This window comes from Ptychodera flava, chromosome 21 (assembly GCF_041260155.1).
Source record: "Ptychodera flava strain L36383 chromosome 21, AS_Pfla_20210202, whole genome shotgun sequence".
NCBI classification, from domain to species: Eukaryota; Metazoa; Hemichordata; class Enteropneusta; family Ptychoderidae; genus Ptychodera; species Ptychodera flava.
The window spans coordinates 33,763,623-33,785,147 of record NC_091948.1 but is presented as its reverse complement, the minus strand read 5'-3'; the positions used below and the strand labels follow the sequence as shown (position 1 = coordinate 33,785,147).

The window sequence follows — 21,525 nt, the reverse complement described above, 5'->3', positions numbered from 1 at the left end:
GATTGTCCACTTTCAGGAAACTTCCTCACCTCTTCAGTAATATAGAAAGCCACTAGCCACTGTCACCACAAACAACGATCAGAAACACTACATTGGACTCACGGACTCAACCTTCAAACAAAGATATACGTATACAAGTACACATTCAAAACACCCCAGCACAGAAATAGCACAGAACTCTCAAAATTCATATGGAAACTCAAAGACAACACCAGAAACTAAGATATCAAATGGTCAATTATGGACAAAGCCCCCCCCCCCCCCCCCCCCATCCAAATAAAACCAAATGCTGCAACCTTTGCATAACAGAAAAACTCCACATAATTTATTCAGACAGCAAATCAACCCTCAACAAACGAGCAGAATTCCTCTCAAAATTTAGACACCGCAGCAAATTCCTCCTCATTAATAAGTGACATGCCATTGGCCGCAACCGCTTACTTACCTGCAACACACTATAAACAGCCCCATTCCCGCCAAATCCTCGGTCTTGATGATTGCTTAGGGACGGACCATTAGATCTTGAGAGGGGGTGGTCAAAAACAGAAAAAAAAAATTCAGAGCAGAAAGTTAGGGAAAAAATATCTTCAAACTAGTTTGCAAAATAAAAAAAATAAATAAATAAGAAGACAAATGCGTAAAAAAATCTGCAAAAGTCTTTAAAATCTTGAATGTTTTTAGATTTTACCGACAGGAAGCAACTTTCTGTATTATTAGTACATCCTCCAGGCACATTTTTTATTTTAATTTATACATTTAGAGTGACAGTGTCCCTTATACTGAAAGTTGTGATTATCTTATCTTTTCAGGACTTTTGTATTCTGATCACTTGAAATTATAAAATTATAGAGCGTGTTTTCTTCTTGTTTTCTGCGTACAAACCAAGCAGGTACACTAGGTAAAACATTGAAACTATGGTATGGTTGTCAAGACAGAAAGTTATGTTTGCCTTTTAAGATCAAGATAAACCGATGCAGGCCACATCAGGTTCATTTTTTTCACAGCATTTTATTGCAATGTTGAATGCAAGAATGGGTGAACAAGTAGAAACACGTCAATAATTATAAAAAACATATCAAGTCACCATGTATTATTTTGCTTTGAAAAAGGCATTTTCAATTCTTTTTTCTCAAAACACACCCTTAAAAAGCAACAGTAATACATTTTTTAACATTCAACAATACACTACGTAGAATGCCATCTATCCAACAAATCCGAACACAAAAACACAAAAAGGGTTGAACTTTGAAAGTTTCTCGATAGCAAATACTGAATAAATCTGCATGAATAATCGTTTGTGTGTAGCAAATGCTGAATGACAATTATCTGAAGAATTTTTCCACCACAGAAATAAGAGCAAGATTTAAACAAATCTTAAGGGACTTATATGTAGCAAATTTTAAAGAAATTGGACAAGCCCTTTCAGAGAATACAGATTTTTTGACCATGAATGGCATAAATTGCCCTAAAAAGACAAATATTGAAATTTCATCACATCTATACACATCCAATCAATTTGGACATGCTGCTACAGAGAAATAGATGTTTTGATCAAAAGAGGGCAACAATTGCTGTAACCCTAACACAAATATGCAAATTTCACTATATTTTGCAAATAGCTTTTCAGCTTGTCGAAATCAATTGTAAATCATGAGATATGCATGATGTTTGGTAGGGTGAATGTAGGCATTTCACCCCGCAGTAGAAAGGGAAGCAAGGAAACCAAAATAGTCAATTTTCAAAACTATAGGAAGCTACTGAGGAGCAAGAAGACCATGTTTCAGAGGAAGATGTGTAATCTGAAAAAATACTCTCCAAGTGCCACCAAATAACACCATTTTAATCTGTATTTTTCAAAAGCTCCAACTGACCTCCCCCCCCCCCCCCCGTGACCGCTTGCGCGGGCACTTGTGGTGGTTAGCACCACATTTTTGCCATCTTTATCCTCAGGCAGCGACGAACTAAAAAAAAATTATAAATCTGAAAATTTACTCCGAAAAACAAATTTGCACAGCTAATGTCAATTTGAAAAATTTATTTTTAGAAATTACAATAGTAAAAATTTTTTTTTCACAATTTCATTGTGACCACCCCCTCCCAAGATCTCATGGTCCATCCCTTAGCGCATGAAACAGCCTGTAGAGTGAAAACTACAAGTTCCTAGATTCTCAATATTACCGCCCTGCAGAAATGAATTGAGAGCTATAAGCTTACTTTGCCTGCATTGACAAGCAATCCATTTTTCTTATATATATATATATATATATATATATATATATATATATATATATATATATATATATATATATATATATATATATATATATATTATATGTATATGGATAAAGCCCGAGTACGAGGGCTCTTCTGGTATATAAAGTCCAACCCAACGATAAAATGTCGAGGCCGCAGGCCGAGACATTTTATCGTAGTGTGATACATATTTGGTGGCAGCGGTGGGATCGACTCAAGCCAGAAGCCTTCACCGTTATTGCTTCATCGGTATGTATGCTGTTCGCTGTTCTACCGTTTGTTGCGTGCTATTCCCGAAGACAGAGATCAGATTGAACTTTTGTAATGGATGGAATCTTTTGATGAAGAACATTGACTAGATGGAATTGACAACTGATATGGTTTCATGGCAGCAGAAATAATGACATTTGAACAATCTTAGAATTTGTGATTATTACGAAGAGACATGTGAATGTGAACCTGTAAACGAACTGTTGATGTAATTCACATTGTTACCGACAACGACGACGACTATGGCGCGTGTAGCAGTAGACGACAGTAGCAGTAGTAACCGGGTGATGATTCCAGCGCGCGGAGACGATCATCAGCCCACGTTCCGGTCTGTAGTGGACGAAGACCGAGGTTCCGGCAGAGGCTTATTACTGTCAACCGGCCACAGGAGGCGTTGACCCGAAGGTAATTTGTAATGCCGAGGAGATGTGTTTTGAAGTTTTTGACGACGATGATGTTATTGTATGTGTATCGAATTTGGGTGCTGAAAATGACGACGTGTGTAATAATGATGATCACCCAGTGAATGCCGGTTCTAGGCAGACGTGCCTTGACGAGGACCGAGGAAATTGCGACCCAGGCGAATTACTGGCAACCGGCCCGGATGAGGTGTTGCCCGAAAGGTAATTCGAGGAGCCGCGTGAATCTGTGCGAGACGACAGATGTGTCTGCCGAGCAGACAGGACAGCTGGATGAGCTGTGTGTGGAATACGACGTTTTTACGGACATTGACGAAGATAAAAGAAAACGGACATGTGTAATATTGTAGTGACAATACGAGTATTTGCCGACTTAATGCAACCCCCTTATTATGTAAGTACCTGATTGCCAGTGAACTGATAGAAGGGAATACAACCCATATAAGTATGAGAGATAATTACACTGGAACCATCATTAATGACTCTGTAATTGATCTTTACAAACAGAATCTGTGATATTGAATTTGTATCATCGTTTGAGAGTATTGAGGACATTGAATTTAAAAGCGAATATACATCGAACTCTTACGAACTCTGAGAAATGATCGCAACTGTAGTGAACTCTAGTTCACAGTGTTTTGTAACACCTGTATTCATTGATTACTTTCTGTTGTATTCTTATGATTTTGGACTTTGTTGATTTTTGTTTTGTTTTGTTTTATGTTCGTTAATTTTTGATTTGTAGATCGAGCGAGGACGCCTTTCGATCTTGGTTGGGAGGTGTGATGTAGCCACTCGATAGTTAATATTATATGATATTTTATGACTTGAATTTAGTTTGTATGACTGACAATGAATGACCGACAGTGACCTATAGTAACCCCTTCTGCACGTGGTGCATCGTGAGAACGATTCCCTTGTTTATTTTCGTGACCTCTGAAGGAGAGTCCATCCTCTCTTAGTGAACGTATTGTTTTGACAACTGTTTAAGTCATTAACGTTGACCGGACGCTATGTTGACAGATAGTCTCAGCCATGCTCGGCGTTGAGAGATACTTCCATCCTGTTAACCTTGTACTTAGATTTGAGTGACGTTCCTCATTATAGACGCATACCAAAGTCATGACAAAGCCAGATATTCACCCGATATAAACTCTGCATTTTAGTGTGTTAAAGTAGACGCTGTTGAGAACCTGTAGAAGCCGTTCAGAACCTGTTGCGACGCTCGAGACGACGTTGACCGAGACAGACGCCTACTATTAGACTAAGTGTGAGACATAGAAGATTTAACGTGTAACTTATGTTACTCAGCTGAATAAAGTGCTACGACTTAGAATATATTTCGGTGTATCGTGCCGTCTCTTATACGTCTACTGCTATATCAAGCCACGCTACGTGACAGTAGGGTTGGACTTTATATACCAGAAGAACCTGAGTACGAGGGTTTTATCCGACTTAAAAACTATCGCCCCTAATTGATATATTTTCGTTTTCAATGTGTTTACGTCAACCGTCCCCTTTGTCAATGTAACATGTTTAGGATATGAATTAAAACTTTTATCTGTGAAATAACCTTCCAATGTAATGGAACATCCTATAAATGCCCTAGGGCACATTATATAAATGCCCTAGGGCACAGCAGATTTTATGTTGCAGCTGGTTTCCGCTGTGTTACCAAATTTGAATATTAAAACGTACCAGATGTCTACAGAATATGACATGTTCACTTTTGATTGGACAGTACTTTACTACGGCGCTGTCATTCGTTTCTGGAATTTGGTGACCAAGGCTTTACGAGTAAATAAAACACCCTGAATTGAGCACTCTGATTGGTCAATCAACAGTAGATAGTTTATATATATATATATATATATATATATATATATATATATATATATATATATATATATATATATATATACAGTAGATAGTTTATATATATATATATATATACATACAGTAGATAGTTTTATATATATATATATATATATATATATATATATATATATATATATATATATATATATATATATATATATATATATATATATACAAAATGTATACAATGTGCCCTCCCGGTTATCACCATAATGGCTTTATGGCAACCTCTGAACTTGGGCACAGAGAGTACGGTTACACATTGTTGAGGATTGAAAATATGGACTCACCAGAGTGCTCCAACGGCAATACATACCATGAGCGAAGCATAGTGCCAACAGTGAACGCCCCTTATATTACGCAAGAGGCTGCCCAACAATCTCAGAGTGCTCTAACTACTATTAAAGCAGTGAGCGAAATACACAAAATACACAAAATGTGTATATACACAAAATGTGTATATATATATATATATATATATAAGAAAAATGGATTGCTTGTCAATGCAGACAAAGTATAGTTCTCAATGCATTTCTGCAGGGCGGTAATATTGAGAATCTAGTAACTTGTAGTTTTCACGCTGAGATATCTGTATATATATTTAATATTTTTCGGCGCTCCCTTCGGCTGCGGTAGTTTAATATCAGAGACATATGTAAGACATATCTCGATGTTTGCAAATGTACTAAGCATTATTAAGTCTGCAGTTCATATGAAAAGCATGACAAATTCATGATACTTTTATGTTTTCTCTATGAGAATTCAGTATAAGAAACCAACATGCACTATTATATCAGTATACTGATGGCGCAAATACATCGATCTGATTGGTCAAGACGGGAAAAGAACCGTGGTATTTTCTCCAATATACCACGGCGGCACACGCGCTAGCTCTCGGCACACGCTGGTACATGCGCGAGCAAAATCCTTTTTTGGCGTTCCATGCCAGAATTTCAATTTACAGTTATGATATAATAGCAATAAACCACACCCAGCGATGGTATACCACGCGATTTTGACCAGTTCACTTCATATATGCTGTATATGCACTCGCTATTGATCGTGCATCTTTGTTGTGAACTAGTCAAAATCTCGTGGTATCCTCGCTGGATGTGCTTTATTGTTTAAATATTTCACTATACATTTGATACATTGACATACTTTAAAAAGAGAAAAATGACAAAATATTTTTCGTTCTCATTGATTATCCTTTGTGTCACAGGTTTTCAGTAAAACAGTTGTTTTTTTTTTCATGACTAAAATAATAGTTAACAAAAGGCAGTTTTTGTCATTATAACCTATGCTTTCATGGTTTCAAAGTTAAGAGAAAAGGTGCTCCCGGACACTGTGCATATAAAATTTAACTACAACTTATAAAAAATAGCTTTCTATGGCTTCTCAGGAGATGTAGGCCTAATTGGATGGCTAGGCTGGCAAGTCTAAACACCCATCAAATTTTTTGATTTACTGCTTTTTTCCCTTTGACATTAGTGATTGGCATCCATTTATGTACAACAGTTCTGGACATCTGGTTATGCATAGAAGGTGTGAAATACATTCACAGCTTATTCAAAATACTGACACTCTGAAATTCCTATCTTACAAATATTAGCTTAGATCTCGCTGCGGTGATAGTGGCGTCTGCCGAACGCGCTCGGGTCAGGGTCACCGCGACAGTACCGCTGCCAGCCAATCCATAGGCTTTTTTGGTAGTTTACTACGACACCGATCGGTGTCGCAGATTTAGCTAAGCTCGGGAAATTTTCAACCTCTTTCCCGGTATACCTATCCCCGGCAGCCCTTTAAATGCAATTCAAATCGTCGCACTTTTAGGACGGGAAATTTGTCGCCCCCAGCGCACCTGTCGTCCAGTAGCCGCAATCCGACAATCAAATACCCGTACTTGTATACACAAGTCTAACATAAAAATTGCTGCCTGGAAGTCTTTTGAGGCCGTGGAAACCAGTCTATGCTATAACGGCAATACAACTGAGATCATCATTGTGTATCGACCCCCTCCTAACACCAAAAACAAACTGAGTGTCCCCCTGTTCATTGACGAGTTTGGCACCCTCCTTGAGACAGTTGCTGCATATTCTGGTGATCTTATACTCGGCGACTTTAATTTCCACTGGAGTGCAAACCAACCAGATTCAAAAACACAGAAATTCAAGGACCTTGTTCACTCTTGCAATCTCGAGCAAATTGTCAGCGAACCAACACATACCCGAGGTCATGCACTCGATCTAGTTTTTACTAACTCTGATGTCATCATCTCTTCTACTACCATTGACAAACTGTACCTGTCAGATCACTTTCCAATTCGTCTCAGCTTAACACTACCAAAACCGCCACTCATCCAGGCTGAAGTCACCTATCGCCGTATCAAAAATATTTCACTGAGCACATTTTATACGGAAGATCTCAACAATTCTGCCCTGCATCACCTAAGTAGTGATGACGTAGAAACTGCGGTCTCACATTATAATACTTGCTTGAAGGAGCTACTAAATAAGCATGCACCGGCTCGAAAACGTGTCATCACCCTGCGCCCGGACTCCAAATGGTATAACACTGACATATCTGCAGCCAAGAAACTCCGACGTAAATTAGAAAACAAGTGGCGGCACAACAAGCTTGAAATCAACAGGCAAATTTTCCGCAGCCAGTGTAATAAAGTCAACTCATTAATTCGTCATGCAAAGACCAGGTATTACACCAAACTCATTGAGGAGAAAAGTCATGACCACAAAGCTCTTAACAGAATCGTTTCCAACTTGACTTCAGTCATACCTCCTGGTTCAAGTCACTCACCTGTGAATGCCCCAAACATTTTCAGCAAATATTTCATCGAGAAAATCGTCAACATACGTTTGAATCCGGATGCAGCACCTAGCGCCTATCAACCTTTTGTAAATTCTTCAACTCAATTATATATCATCATCACTTTCGTTCTTCTCACCAGCAAGTCAGGAGGAAATCAAGAATATGATAATGTCATCTCCATCGAAATCTTGCAGCCTTGACCCAATCCCCACAAACCTACTCAAAGGAGTCATCGACACACTTGTGCCAGCCATCAACACCATCGTCAACCTTTCACTGAACACTGGGATTGTTCCGAGCTCATTTAAATCAGCAGTTGTTACTCCATTACTGAAAAAACCTTCACTTGATCCAGACATCCTGAAAAATTACAGACCCATCTCTAACCTTCCATTCATCTCAAAAGTTACAGAAAAAGTAGTTGCCAAGAGACTCAATGCCTATCTCAACAGTAATTCACTTCTTGAACCGCTCCAATCTGCCTACAGAAAATTCCACAGTATACGTACTGAAACTGCACTTCTAAAGATTCACAATGACATTACTCTCTCCCTCGATGCTGGGCAATATGTTATCCTTGTAATGCTTAATTTATCTGCAGCGTTTGACACCATCGACCACAACGTTCTGCTTTTACCCCTCGCTCATCTGGGTATTCAAGGTACTGCCCTCAAGTGGCTTTCATCATATCTCACCAATCGATACCAGTCCGTAATAATCAATGGTCATTCGTCACAATCAACTCCTCTTCAATTCGGTGTTCCACAGGGATCGGTTCTAGGCCCGCTTTTATTCACTCTCTATACTACACCCTTTGGACAGATAATCCGAAACCACAATCTTAAATTTCACCAATATGCAGATGATAACCAACTGTACTTGGCCTTCACAAAAATCAATATTCCAACAGCAATTTCTCAAATCGAAGACTGTCTGGTTGACATTAAAGATTGGATGACATCAAACAAATTACAACTCAACGATGGCAAAACAGAAATGCTCCTTATTCGTTCACGATATGATCACTCACCAATCACCATTGACAGCATTCAAGTTGGATCAAGTTCCATTCAACTGGCAGACGCAGCACGCAATATTGGATTCCTGTTTGACAGTAGCCACGATTTCAAAAAACACATAATTCAGACCTGTCAGAGCATCTATCTACTTATCCGCCGTATTGGATTCATCAGGAAATATCTCTCTCAAAAGACCTGTCTGACTCTCATGTATTCAACTCTTTCTGCCAAGCTAGACTACAGCAACTCCCTCTACGGTTTACCGGACTCATACAACAGATTACTACAAAGGGCACAAAACTCGGCTGCCCGTCTCATCACAAAAACAAGCAAAAGGGATCACATTACACAAATCCTAAAGGAACTTCACTGGCTCCCCGTGTCTTACAGAATTAAGTTCAAAATCCTACTTCTCACATATAAATCAATATATGGACTTGCTCCTTCATACCTGGCTGAACTCATTGAAGTCAACACCCCTAGCAGATCTCTCCGATCAAGTCTACAAACCACACATAAAGTTCCACGAACTCGGTTTAAATCATACGGAGACAGATCCTTCTCCTATTCCTCATCAATTCTATCGAACAAACTGCCAGCTCCTATTCGATCAGCCCTGGACATTCGCACCTTCAGATCTATGCTAGCCTCATTTTTTCAAAAGAGTTTACCTGTGACCTAGTGTAAAGTGCTAGTGAACATTGCTGATGGATACTAGGCGCTATATAAATTATTTATCCTATCCTTATCCTATCCTACTTGTGGTACAGAAGATTGTCAGTCTTTTACCGGCCACTTCTGTTAAACTGCTCCCGCCGCCTGACATCCTTACTCACGCTCGTTATGTCCGGAAAATTGTCAGTTATTTATCGGATACACTTATCGCCCATTCCCGCCGTCCGACTTTCCTCGGCAATTTTAGTGGTCGGTATTACCAAACCTTTACTGAGCACATTTGTCGCCTAATTCCCGATACTCGACAGCATAGACCTGCATCCATTCTGTCAAGAATTGGTTTGACCACTCAGGAACAATAAGAGACTTTCAGAAGCGTCTATCAGAACGGCCGTCAACCGCGTCCGACAAGATATTAAAATCCCCGTAGAACGGTGCCAGTATGCAGTCCCACACATCAATAGGCATTTCCGCCATTTCATGTTTGCTGACTCATTGAAAGGCAAATTTCGTTTAAAAAAGAAAATCACTCTAAATGGATGTTTGGCAGTTATAGATATTTCCATCTGCGGCAAATTTAGACGCAAAATAAAATTTGCACATTTTTGTCTTTTTTTACTTTTTTGACGGGAGATTGGTGGTACTGCAGCGGCATAGTTGTCGACTTCTGCCCGTTTATGACCTCTGAAATTCCCGCACTAGGTATGGAAGATAGTCAGCTGTTTACAGGGCACTTATCGCAAGCTGCCTTCTTAGAGTCATTCAATTTCACGGACCTAAGGTACGGAAGATTGTCAACCTTTTTTGGGTAAAACTTTCGCTAAATCCCCGCTGAAAGCCATTCCAATCCATATTCTTTGGTACGGAAAATGTGGACCCTTTTACGGGCACACCTGTGATTTGCTGCCCGTTGACAGCGATTACTATCTGCGCGCTTTTTGTAAGGGAAATTTTCAACCTCTTTCCCCGCATACCTGTCCCGGCAGCCCATTCAATTCAATTCCCATCGTCGCATTTTTAAGTTCGGGAAATTTGTCACCCTTTACTTAGCACACCTGTCGTCCAATCGCCGCCATCCGACATTCAAATACCCGTACTTGTGGTACCGAAGATTATCAGTCTTTTACCGGACAATCAGTTACCCTGGTCCCGCCGTTGCCATCTTTATTCACGCACTTACGCACGGAAAATTGTCTGTTCTTTATCGGATACAGCTGTCACCGATTCCCGCCGTCCGACTTTCTAGTCCTCGGCAATTTTAGTGGTCGGTGTTGCAAAACCGTTATTGAGCACGTTTGTCGCCTAATTCCCGATACTTGACAACATATAAGCCGACATCCGCTCTGTCAAGACTTGGTTTGACCACTCTGGAGCAGTACGACACTTTCTCAAGCTTCTATCAGAACGGCCGTCAGCTGCCCCCGCGAAGATATTAAAATCCCCGTAGAACCGTACCAGTCCCACACATCAATGGGCATTTCCGCAATTTGATTTTTGCTGACTCTTGAAAGGTAAATATCGTATAAAAAAGAAAATTAATCTAAATTGATGTTTGACAGGTATAGATATTACGATCTGCGGCAAATGTAGACGCAGAATAAAATTTGTACCTTAGGTACGGTAGATTGTCAATCCTTTTTCGGGTAAAACTTTCGCTAACTGCCCGCTGAAGGCGATTCCAATCCACATTCTTTGGTAAGGAAAATGTCGACCCTGCTGTCTGCTGCCCTTTGACAGCAATTATTATCGAAGCGGTTTTTGTACGGGAAATTTTCAATCTCTTTTCCGGTATACCTGTCCCCCGGCAGCCAATTGAATTTATGTTATGCAAGTATGAGTCTGTGTTGTAATTCAAAAACACACTGACCTCTTTTGAGCATTTCAAAAATATGGTTACCCTCCTATATCACCAAAGTTAAAAACAGGGTGACCCCCATGGATCTACCGCCCCGAGGCTGAAGAAACTGACCAGTCCCTTCATAAGTTATAACAGCTTGTTACGCGAGAAAAAGATAGAAAATTAGTTGCCATATTCACTAATTGAATTCAGCCTCATTACTGAGAATAACACTGATGTAAATTTCATATTTAAAATGATGACTAATCCATGGTATCACAAAAAATGAAATTAGAGAAGAAATTGATGCAGCAGGCGAGAGGAGACAGGTGTTTGCTATATTTGCAGAGAGATCACAAATTATATAAGAAACAAAAGAACATATATACCAAGAAAATTGTGATATATATTACAACCATCACTGAAAGTTATGATAAAAAATGACGAAACTACAAATCGAACAGATAACTTTTCAGTTCTTGTTTAAATCTATATCTCGAGGAAATATCATTGATATCTTCTGCATTATTGTTACACACCAAAGTACCAGTAAAGTTAATGTAAATTTGTTCTAAACTGATTCTGCATATGGAGGATGGAGAACATTTAAGTTTTTCCCCTACGGATCGAATACTACATGTATGATAAAGTGAGAAAAAGAACGATTTGAAATGCAGGGGAAGATTATCATGAAAGTACATCATCAACGAAAATGGCGACCATAAGGTTGAATTGTTTGTACATATAAAGAACTTAAGTTTCTTTTTAAATAAAGGGGCACTGTGAACATCGTGCTGCGTGTTTACCATTACTGCTGGAACTGTTGTAGGTATAACCATACTTGTAGTGATAGACACAAACTGTTTTCTGTTCTGTTGTGTCGTAGTTCTTGGGTGTGTTATTATGTATAGATTACGTTCAATTTTGGTATTATTGCCATAGTTATATACAAATCTTATGAAAAATATGACCCCTTACTGACTATTATAAAATTTGACCCACGCACAACCGTTTTGTAAACTCAACCCCTCTGATTTGCACCTCGGTAACATGCCAAAAGCCAGTACGTTTGATGATTTTTCCCGCTATTTTTGTTTGTAATGTCAACAACAGTTTCCTTTTCTACTCTCGATAGCACGTTGATATACAGCGTCGAGCTTGTCAACGGGGAAACAGGTACACACAACAGGGCCATTGTTGTTAGTGATGAAAATTATGATTGTTATAATAGGAGTAATGAAAACCTCAAACTGGTGATTTGCAGAGCCACAAAATATTACGACTAGGCCTACATACTATTCACTCAGAGTGACAGTTTTCGGACGACCTCAGTTTTCGGACATTTATTGATATGCTGTTCGTTGTACTCACTTCGCTATGTATTGATAGCGTTTGACAAGTCATGTTACCGCAAATTAAGTCAGGTGACGCTGCTGTCCCGTTTTGAATAGTTTTTATTTTGGTAGAAGCTATTTCGGGCTACAAACTTGACGAAGTTAACACACCGTACGATACAAGGTGTCGAAAGCAACACACAGAGACAGCCCATGTCCGATATGTAAGCTTAAGCACCATACACGTCGAAACATAGTTGCCTCGTCCATGGATTGAACGTAACTAATTTATCACGAACTTTTTACAAAAAACACACATCGAAATTGGAAATCGGGGTTTTGAAGTTTCAAAATATCAATTATTTAGCCCCTATAATCACATTCCAAATACGACGTCCGATTACTGCACTCAACATGGGGTCAACAATTTGGCAACTTTGACCCCTAAATACCACTTCCGTCGTGTTAACAGTTTGAGGATAAACGTATTGCTCTTCATTTATGAAACGGCTCTGGTCGAAATTCACTACCCTGTCCGAAAACTGTCACACTGAGTGTATCTCTGGGCTACAGGATCAAGTCGATGTGGATACGCACGAAGGGTGATCTACTAAGTAAAGGGGATTCCGAGTGTCTGCAGAGGAAGTTTGTCGGTATCATACCCCTTTCCATCGAAATTTGAAAGCCGAACAACATGTGAATTTTTCTAGAGCTAGTGAATGCTTCAGCGCACCTCAAAACACTGTGTTGAAAATAATCTTGATCAGGGGCTTTACCGCCTTCTGTACGTGATTACCTATGGCTTGAGAGAAAAACAATCAAATCACTAAACGACTTTGCTGACAGTATTGAGACTTTGCTTGGTATAACTGCAGAAACGTCAGTGTTTCTACAAAAGTGTTATTTATGGACACAGGACAAAAACTTGTGTGAACAAAATACATGAAGGAACCATTTGAAACAGAAGCTTTCAGTATAGTAAGGCGCACGCAATGAGGAAACGGGTCTTCATGTGCGTTCAATATAGGAAAGAGAGAACAAACATTTAAAAATTGTTTTTATCAAGTACGCGTTACTAGTTATCCACAGTACATTTTAATGAGACTGTTATTTTTTATTTGCACCTATATGTACTTTTTTGTCACCCACTTTTTCATAAATTAGGTTATGCAATGGCAGTTTATGGATGTGTATCAGTATCAGTAACTCTTAAAAAGTAGGTTTCCTATCAACATCTGAAAATAAACTCATCAAACGTAGGAACATTTAACTAAAATTTAAAATTGTAGGAGTCATCATCGAGACTCTGTGCCCCTCAGTTGCATTCTGTAATAGTCTTTTCTGGTGAAAATATTAATGTTAACACTGCGTACAACACACTGTTAACTGCTTTATTCTGTCATAGAAAATTTCTGCTAACGGTTGCTATAGAAAAGTCTTGCTATTACAGGTGTAACTCACTACATGCCATGCTTCGAGCTGTCCACGTATGGCTGCTGGACTCAAATTTCAACGTATAGACATGTTATGTATCTTCGTTTCACTTATTTCGAAATCTAATCTGAATATAATTACCCCTCTTATATCATATTAATTCGTTGACCTTAGCCTAAACAACCTGATAAAATACAAAGTCACGAATCGTTATACTGACCCCTTCCAAAGCATTTCACTCTACCGAAGGACCAAAACAATAATTGATTACTGTGTTATAAATATGTAAAACATACATATCATAGACTGCAATACTGTAAATCTAAGATTATAAATAGTTGCTTTGAACACGAAACAAACACAAAATGTCTGTAACAATCACGCCGTCACTGCCCAAGCATGCATGCACTTCTAGTGAATATTTTTCTTTCGTCCTTTTTTTTATGTTATCGCGATTTCCGAATCTCTCTGTCTCGCCACTTTGGCTCATGTACAGCGGCCATTGTCATTTAACAAGTATACGTACTCATATCAAGAATTTGTAGTCATTTACTAAGTTAACAGATTATGTTGCCTTCGGCGATGGATATTTTGCGGTACGACTTATAGGATTTTTCAAAAATAAAGCAAAATAAGTAATCGCAGAAAGTCGGCTTTTGTTTCGGTGGTCTCTCATCTAGAGCGGACCCAATCTGATTAAAATCAGATGTAGAGTACGGCGACGTCTTCTTATGCGTACGTGAATACGCATAAGAAGACGTCGCCGTACTCTACATCTGATTTTAATCAGGTTGGTCAGATGTAGTGAGAGGCGACAACGAGAGAATACCGCGTACGCATAAGAAGACGTCGCCGTACTCTACATCTGATTTTAATCAGATTGGAGTGGACCATAACTTGAGGGCCACCACCACATGAACCCCACCCCTAGGATATTACTATATGATATAGCATTGTTGAAGCAATGAGAATAAATCTACACATGATGAAACACCCGATGAGTTTGTTGAACAGAGGAAGTATTTGTGGGTTAATAAAATGACCGGTGCATTGAGTCAAACTAAATGATCTACATAAGTGTGATCTCAAAGGTACACAACATATAGAGCACGCATATGCACGGAGGATAGAATATGCTTGGAAGAGCGCAGATTAATTTGAGGGGTTTAAAAGTAGGTACGCAACAACTGAGTAAGCCAGTTGTAAAGTTGTCGACGGCACGTATATTTACTAGTCAGAGATGAATAACGGAAAAGTTAAACACTTTCACAGAGAGTTAGATACTTAAAGTATCAGAGAAACCGATCTGAATTATATTGGGTACCGTTGTTCCTAGTTTAAATGGTAATAGAACAGACTTTTTGTGATAAACCCAAAGCAGAAACAATGTTTAGAGAAGTGCAGAGGAACGAAAAGTAAAGATGGAAAATTAACCTATCTGATAAGCTTTTCTTCGATGACAGCAGAACAAAACAAAATTATGACAAAATGCTAGTGCTTATGGAAGAATTCAGTGTGTTTTATATTTAACTCTTTTTCACGGTATTGCGATGGATCCCGAAGACATGGATATTGAATGGAATAACAACATCGAGGATTAAAAATTTAATCTTTCTTGCCAACAATGCACTTCTTCCGGTTATTCTACTCACAGGGCAGGGACTCGTTTTTCCCAGTTTTTTTGATAGTAAATATATTTTTGACTAAACAGTTTAATCGACTCTTAGTCTTTTGAAAAGTTCCTATCGAGTGAAATATTACTTGACTTTACATGCAGATGACAACATGAGCATGTTATCGCTTCTTACATAGATGTGCTGTGTTGGAGAAAAATCGTATGGGTGTTTTAACTTTTTTACAATTAGGCACATTGCAAAAAGTATTTGGACTGACATTGAAGGGGTTGCAATGTACCCTAGGATACAACAACAAGAAAAACAAAGCAAAACCGTCGTTACCATACCTGGACTCAAAACAAGGCGAAGAGGGCAAGTTTCTTGAAATGTGCAGTGCCTTGTTAAAGCCTCCACGATCTTGCTTGCTAGTATCTTCCTCAGTGATTGTAACAGCCCCTGTATCTTCCATTATCTTCTTCAAAGATAGTTCCTTTCACACTACCGGTCACTGTGATTTTCAATATTGTAGCATCGTTTGATGGATCTTCTTTTCGCTCCATTTGGTCGCACACCGAAGCGTCATCTGCAGAGAAAGAAATGCACTCCGGCCCGTTAGTCGAGCAATTTCCCTACAATCTTGCTGCTGAGAGCGCTTCTACAAAATACATTTGGCATTGAAAGATGTGTCCCCTAGATTTGTTTTGCATCAGATAATATAAGTACATTTATATAACAAGAGTCACTTCATATGAATAAAGATAATAATTGCAACTTTTGATTATTTTCATACATTTTCTTTCTCTTATGTCGATATGCAAAATATTCACCTTGGCAACACATTTTATTCTGTAGAATACTTGCGCAACACTTATTTTAGAATTGCAGTATTCAATGTGTGTGGGGAGAGAGAGAGAGAGAGAGAGAGACAGAGAGACAGAGAGACAGACAGACAGACAGACAGACAGACAGGCTGCTGATCTACTGTGAAGTTTGTTGCCGCCCTCAATGGTAGTGAGTATCGTAATTGATCCTTTGTCTGTGGGTATGGTCACATTCACTCCACCGTGGTATGGTAAAAAAGCATTGAAGATAAGCATCTCGGCATTACTATTGTTTGTGTTATAACATAGGGTAAAGTATCTTTCTCAAAGATGGCGAATGAAATGTTATAACTCCCCAGTGGCAAACATAAGACCGTCTCGATAATTTACAAACTTTGGTTTGCTGTGAAAATTTCGGTCTCTTCCAGTCATATTGCTTTGGTATACAATCAGGGCAAGACTGCTTACGTATTAAGAATTGGATACTTGTGTTGATTGTTGTCAGAATATTTAAATGGTAGATTGAATCAAATTTTGACGTCATTACACAATCCTAGCTTCATCCGGTAATTCCCGTCCCCCCGAGTCTTGGGATTTGGTGAATTCACCTGCAGTCGTATGGAACCTTTTTGTTACGCAAAATACCAACAGAGATCAATCAACGGCACTGATGCTGACAATTTTCCTCTCATGGTTTGGTAATCTCTTCGGTTGTAACCATGGAGATCGCTGTTTAGGATGTACCCGACACACAATATAAGTGTGGATTCCAAGCGTTCCTTTATACAATATTGATTGGAGGATATTCATCAAGTGATAATCTTCCATCGTTTCTTTTTCGATACTGAATATTTACGTTATAGGTTTCGCTTCCATTAAAAAATACTTTTCTCCAATAGGACTTACAAGGGTGCAGAGGTCATTTTGAAATTTCAAATACATGTATTGTTTAAGTTTAGAAATTTGTTTCTTTAACACCAAAATTTGCAAGTAGTAACCATTTTTATTCTTGGTTATGAAAATGAATGGCATAATGTTTCCTCAAGGAATGTTTGAGTGAAAGATTAAAAGTTTACGTTTCAAGTTGTGGACAACCTTAATACCTTGGGTTATTTTATGCATACGTATCCACTGTCGTTTGAGAGGAGCATCAATAGCCAATACAAAGTGTCGTGTTATCCTGGCGTAGCCGTTGATTATTGGACCTCTACTCATTGGACAGGTGGTCCGACATCGTGAACAATAAAATTTAACAAAATATGATATGGGAATGGCAGTCCAATATATTAAGCGTCTTTACCTTGAATTCACAGCTCCCATAATTACTTTTTCGCCCCTACGATATGCGTATTGAGATGATACATATGGCTGACCACAAGAAATGTGAAGGAAGGATGTTTTTCATGTACGTCATAACTATTCGATTTTACAGAGTGAGCTCAGTGATCCGAGCACCCATAGCTGAACACCGAATAAAAAACTAGAATTACTGCAAAGATTAATTAAATTAATTAAATAACTAGAATTACTGCAAAGATGAACAATAAGTGTATGCATAATTCTTGAAATTTGATTCCCGCGATAATCTACAAAATGTGGAAGGCAATGGCCATATATTTCTGGAAACGAGAAAGCGCTTAAAAAGGTTTATATGACCAATTACTCAATATGATGTGAGAATGAATCAAATTCACATTTATAAATAAGAAGCACTAAAGTCTCAGTTCTTAGCATAAAATCAGTGAATTTCCCAATAAGTGATAAAAGGACATTGTAGTTATCAAGTTGTGTTAGATTATTTAGTATCTCAGTAGTACTTTGTCAAACGATGCACTGTCGGTCAGTGTCCGGCAACAAGCGCCATCCTGCGACGTATCACATAATTTGTCACACACTCAGGCTGTATGCGTACTAATGGGGCAACTGTTCTATGATATGTCTGAGTTCAACACAAGAGAGTCATCACATGTATGTCTCAGAAAGAGAATATCTAGTCACTAAGCCAGTGATTAGAAAGTCTTCGGAATACCAGGAAAGAGGAAAAGAACATTTACTGAGCAAACGTCTTGACATTTTATCGTGCTGGCTAAATCACTGAAGTGTCCGCTTAAACCATTGCTAAATAATCGCTCATAATAGGGATTGCATACAGCCGATATACCCGTGTACTCTCCAAAGTTGTTGCTCGACCAACATCTTTTGCACTTTGTTTGAAAGGTAAGAAATCATGCAGTAGCTTTTGGTCATCAGTAACATTTCATTCTGTGGATTTTCAGAATTGTTCGGGAACATCCCTTTACTTGTACATAATTTTCAAAGTTTGGGTATTAAACAGTGTTTTAGCTTCTAAAATACTAAAATGTTAAAATACTGTACTAACATATTTCATTCAGTGTCCTCGCCAAGCTCCACCAGCATCATCATCACAAGTCAATCAATCCTGTTAGTTCAATGACCAATGAGTGAAAAGAATTGGCAAAATCTCAGACAACTACCGTATAAGTCTGAGGTAGAACACAAACAAATACTTGAAATGCCAATGCATGCAATCGTAAACGACGCCGCGATGATCAATCAATGGTGATAAAGGGGTTACTGACCAATCTATAACACCTCGCTTGTGAACTCCACTTTGTGAATATAATATTCAAAGTCGCCCTCTATCACACGAGGTCATTAACGTTTGGTCAGTCATGCACTTTTAGCATTCCGCTGTTCAGCGAGGGGAGGGGTGTTTAAACCATCGTTCAAGACAGTATTGCCTCACTACCGACTTAAACTAGAGTAAATCCGAAATATATTGAATGCCTTTAAAAGTCGTACAATATTTTGCAGAAACTAACTTATATACGGAAAATTTTTACACATATTTTGAAAGTTGTCAAAATATTAATAAATCTGAGTTAAATGTGATCTTTACATCCTCAAAATTGGAAACGCAGCTGTGCAAGTTGCTGGCCAAAATGTTCCAATGTCGGTTAAATGTCAGGTAGCTGCTTATCACTTACTTTAGTGTAAAATGCATATGATGGTAGAGTACGATCGATCAATTTGTGTTGGATTGAGAGTATGGTATCGCGGTGATATCACGAACGTGTCATCTAACTCTGCACGTGTGTACGACGCGTTGGAGAGCGATCAATGGACCACACCGGCATAGATTACACCAAGGTGATTTACTAGACGCTTGACCTAATACCTAGTGGGCGATACCGAACGAAACTGGCCCAAAATGATAATTATACAGAAGGCCCGCATAGAAATTATTTCCATAGAAACAATCTCAAACCACAAACTGCCTTACCTGAACACAATGGAAATCGTATAGGAGGCCATAGTTGATCTCAACCTAGTTTCATTTTCAGCATGTAAAATGTTTGTGATACAACCCGGACCCCAACACTTTAGTTTTTCTGTGAAATTGAAAGAATACATTCGGATATAACTTTCAGGTTCAAACCCAGATATCTATAGCATTTGGTGAAATAAAGGGCGAATTTTTTGCATGTTAGTCGCAATCTAGACCTTGGCTTGTCAAACTTTCGGTTAAGTTTGACCACGAAAGCATATCATGTGACATCGTTCCTATAAATTACGTCTTGCCATAGATCCGTTCATGTGACTGAAATGTTGACAGGTGATCCCTGTTAGTTATTTAGTACAATTAAGACATTATGGTCGTCAGATGTTCCAGCAACTTGCACACTGTGTATAATAATATTAACAAAGCCAAAAGGCAGAGATGAAGATGGACACACCTGTAGATTGGAATTCAATGCTGTATCTAATTGAAGTGCAAAGCAACAGATTTTGTTTAAATCGGAGGAAAAGTTTGAAAGTAGCCCATCGCACCTTCCTTTGGCATCAGCTTATTTAAGGATAGTTGGCATGGCGGCAGGTATATGACACTAGCTAACTAGGGCACAGAGGTCGAAGTGTGACCAAGGTAATGCGTGGGTGGATGAATAAATGACAGGCTATGACCCCTGAATCGTAATGTCTATGAACTCTGACTCAAGGTGTGCACAGCACCAGTTGTATACCTGGATCCAAATGGAAGCATCCATAGACAGCTTTGATTTGCATGAGAAGATCTGCAAATAAAGCAGTCGTTCAGTGTCTCACTGGGGGAGGCAAGTCTAGGAAAGATAAAAGACCTAGTTTAAGTTTCTGGCCAATCAGAAAGCTCAAGCTTCCTATGTCTGGTACTATAGGTTCATTACGACCGCGGGGACGACTAAAATTGAGTTTTGTACTACAGAACAGTGATCTGTCTGTGGTGGTCAGTTCTTTTCATGACATGAATTGGTTCTTTACATGCCTACAGTGGGCACGACAAGTTGTGGCTGCCTTGGACATTCCAGGACAAGGTGCGCTGGAATGACTCGATCCTGTAACACTACTCGAAAGAAGTTCTGGCTGCATAACTTTGCAGCTTGAGGTGACTTGGTCAGCCATGAAGGGTTACAAGATACAACCACCAAGCACTCTGCAACTTTTGAGATGGTTTTTACCGGTTATTACGACCTTTGTCTCAGCAAGAGGAAAATCTAATCAGAAATTGTACCAACCAGACAGGAATCAACAGACGATTAATTCGGTGTACTTACTCCGGAACAAATCAGCTAAAGAGCGGCATTAAGGTTGAATATTGCAACGTGGGAAATCTCTGCAGAACTGAGCTTCAACGGTGGTAAGTGTAACCTATAGTTTCTCTTGTTCTTCGTTAAAGAATAAAGTCAAAAGTTTTTACAAGGCGTAGTCTCCCAAAAGAATTCGGAAGGTTTTGCTTTTGTGGGTAGCTCAGTAATTATTCAAGGGAGGTATCTTCAAGGTCACGGCCCTTTGTCATTGAGATTGGACTCTTCTTGTCGCAGGAACAGGTAACTAAAATGTGAATGGAGATTGTTGAAAAGTATTAACTTTCCCATTGAATGGACATCGTCTGGAATTGCTTGGCATAGCAGGTATGAAGGACGCACATATGCTTGGGGCTTACCAAGTCATGTCCTATACTGGTGGTCATTTTTGTACTTCGCGCCCGATCTCACAAAACCTGAACCTGGTTGCAACAGCACGTACAGCAAAGTGTACTTTGCTACGAAAGGACTACGAGGGAACTATTTTTATCAGGCATGTCATC

General features: G+C 39.0%; 1 long non-coding RNA gene across 2 annotated transcripts; it reads right to left on the bottom strand.

Moving 5' to 3' along the window:
- Positions 1–320: 320 nt before the first annotated feature.
- LOC139121007 (uncharacterized) lies at positions 321–21,189 on the bottom strand. 2 transcript variants are annotated; one of them, XR_011549192.1, is made up of 3 exons: positions 20,993–21,189; positions 15,909–16,144; positions 321–521 (listed from the first exon to the last, which is right to left on the bottom strand). It is a non-coding gene; the product is annotated as an uncharacterized lncRNA (long non-coding RNA). The 2 variants fall into 2 exon arrangements; XR_011549193.1 differs by lacking the exon at positions 20,993–21,189 and adding an exon at positions 19,687–19,799.
- Between the last annotated feature and the right edge of the window lie 336 nt (positions 21,190–21,525).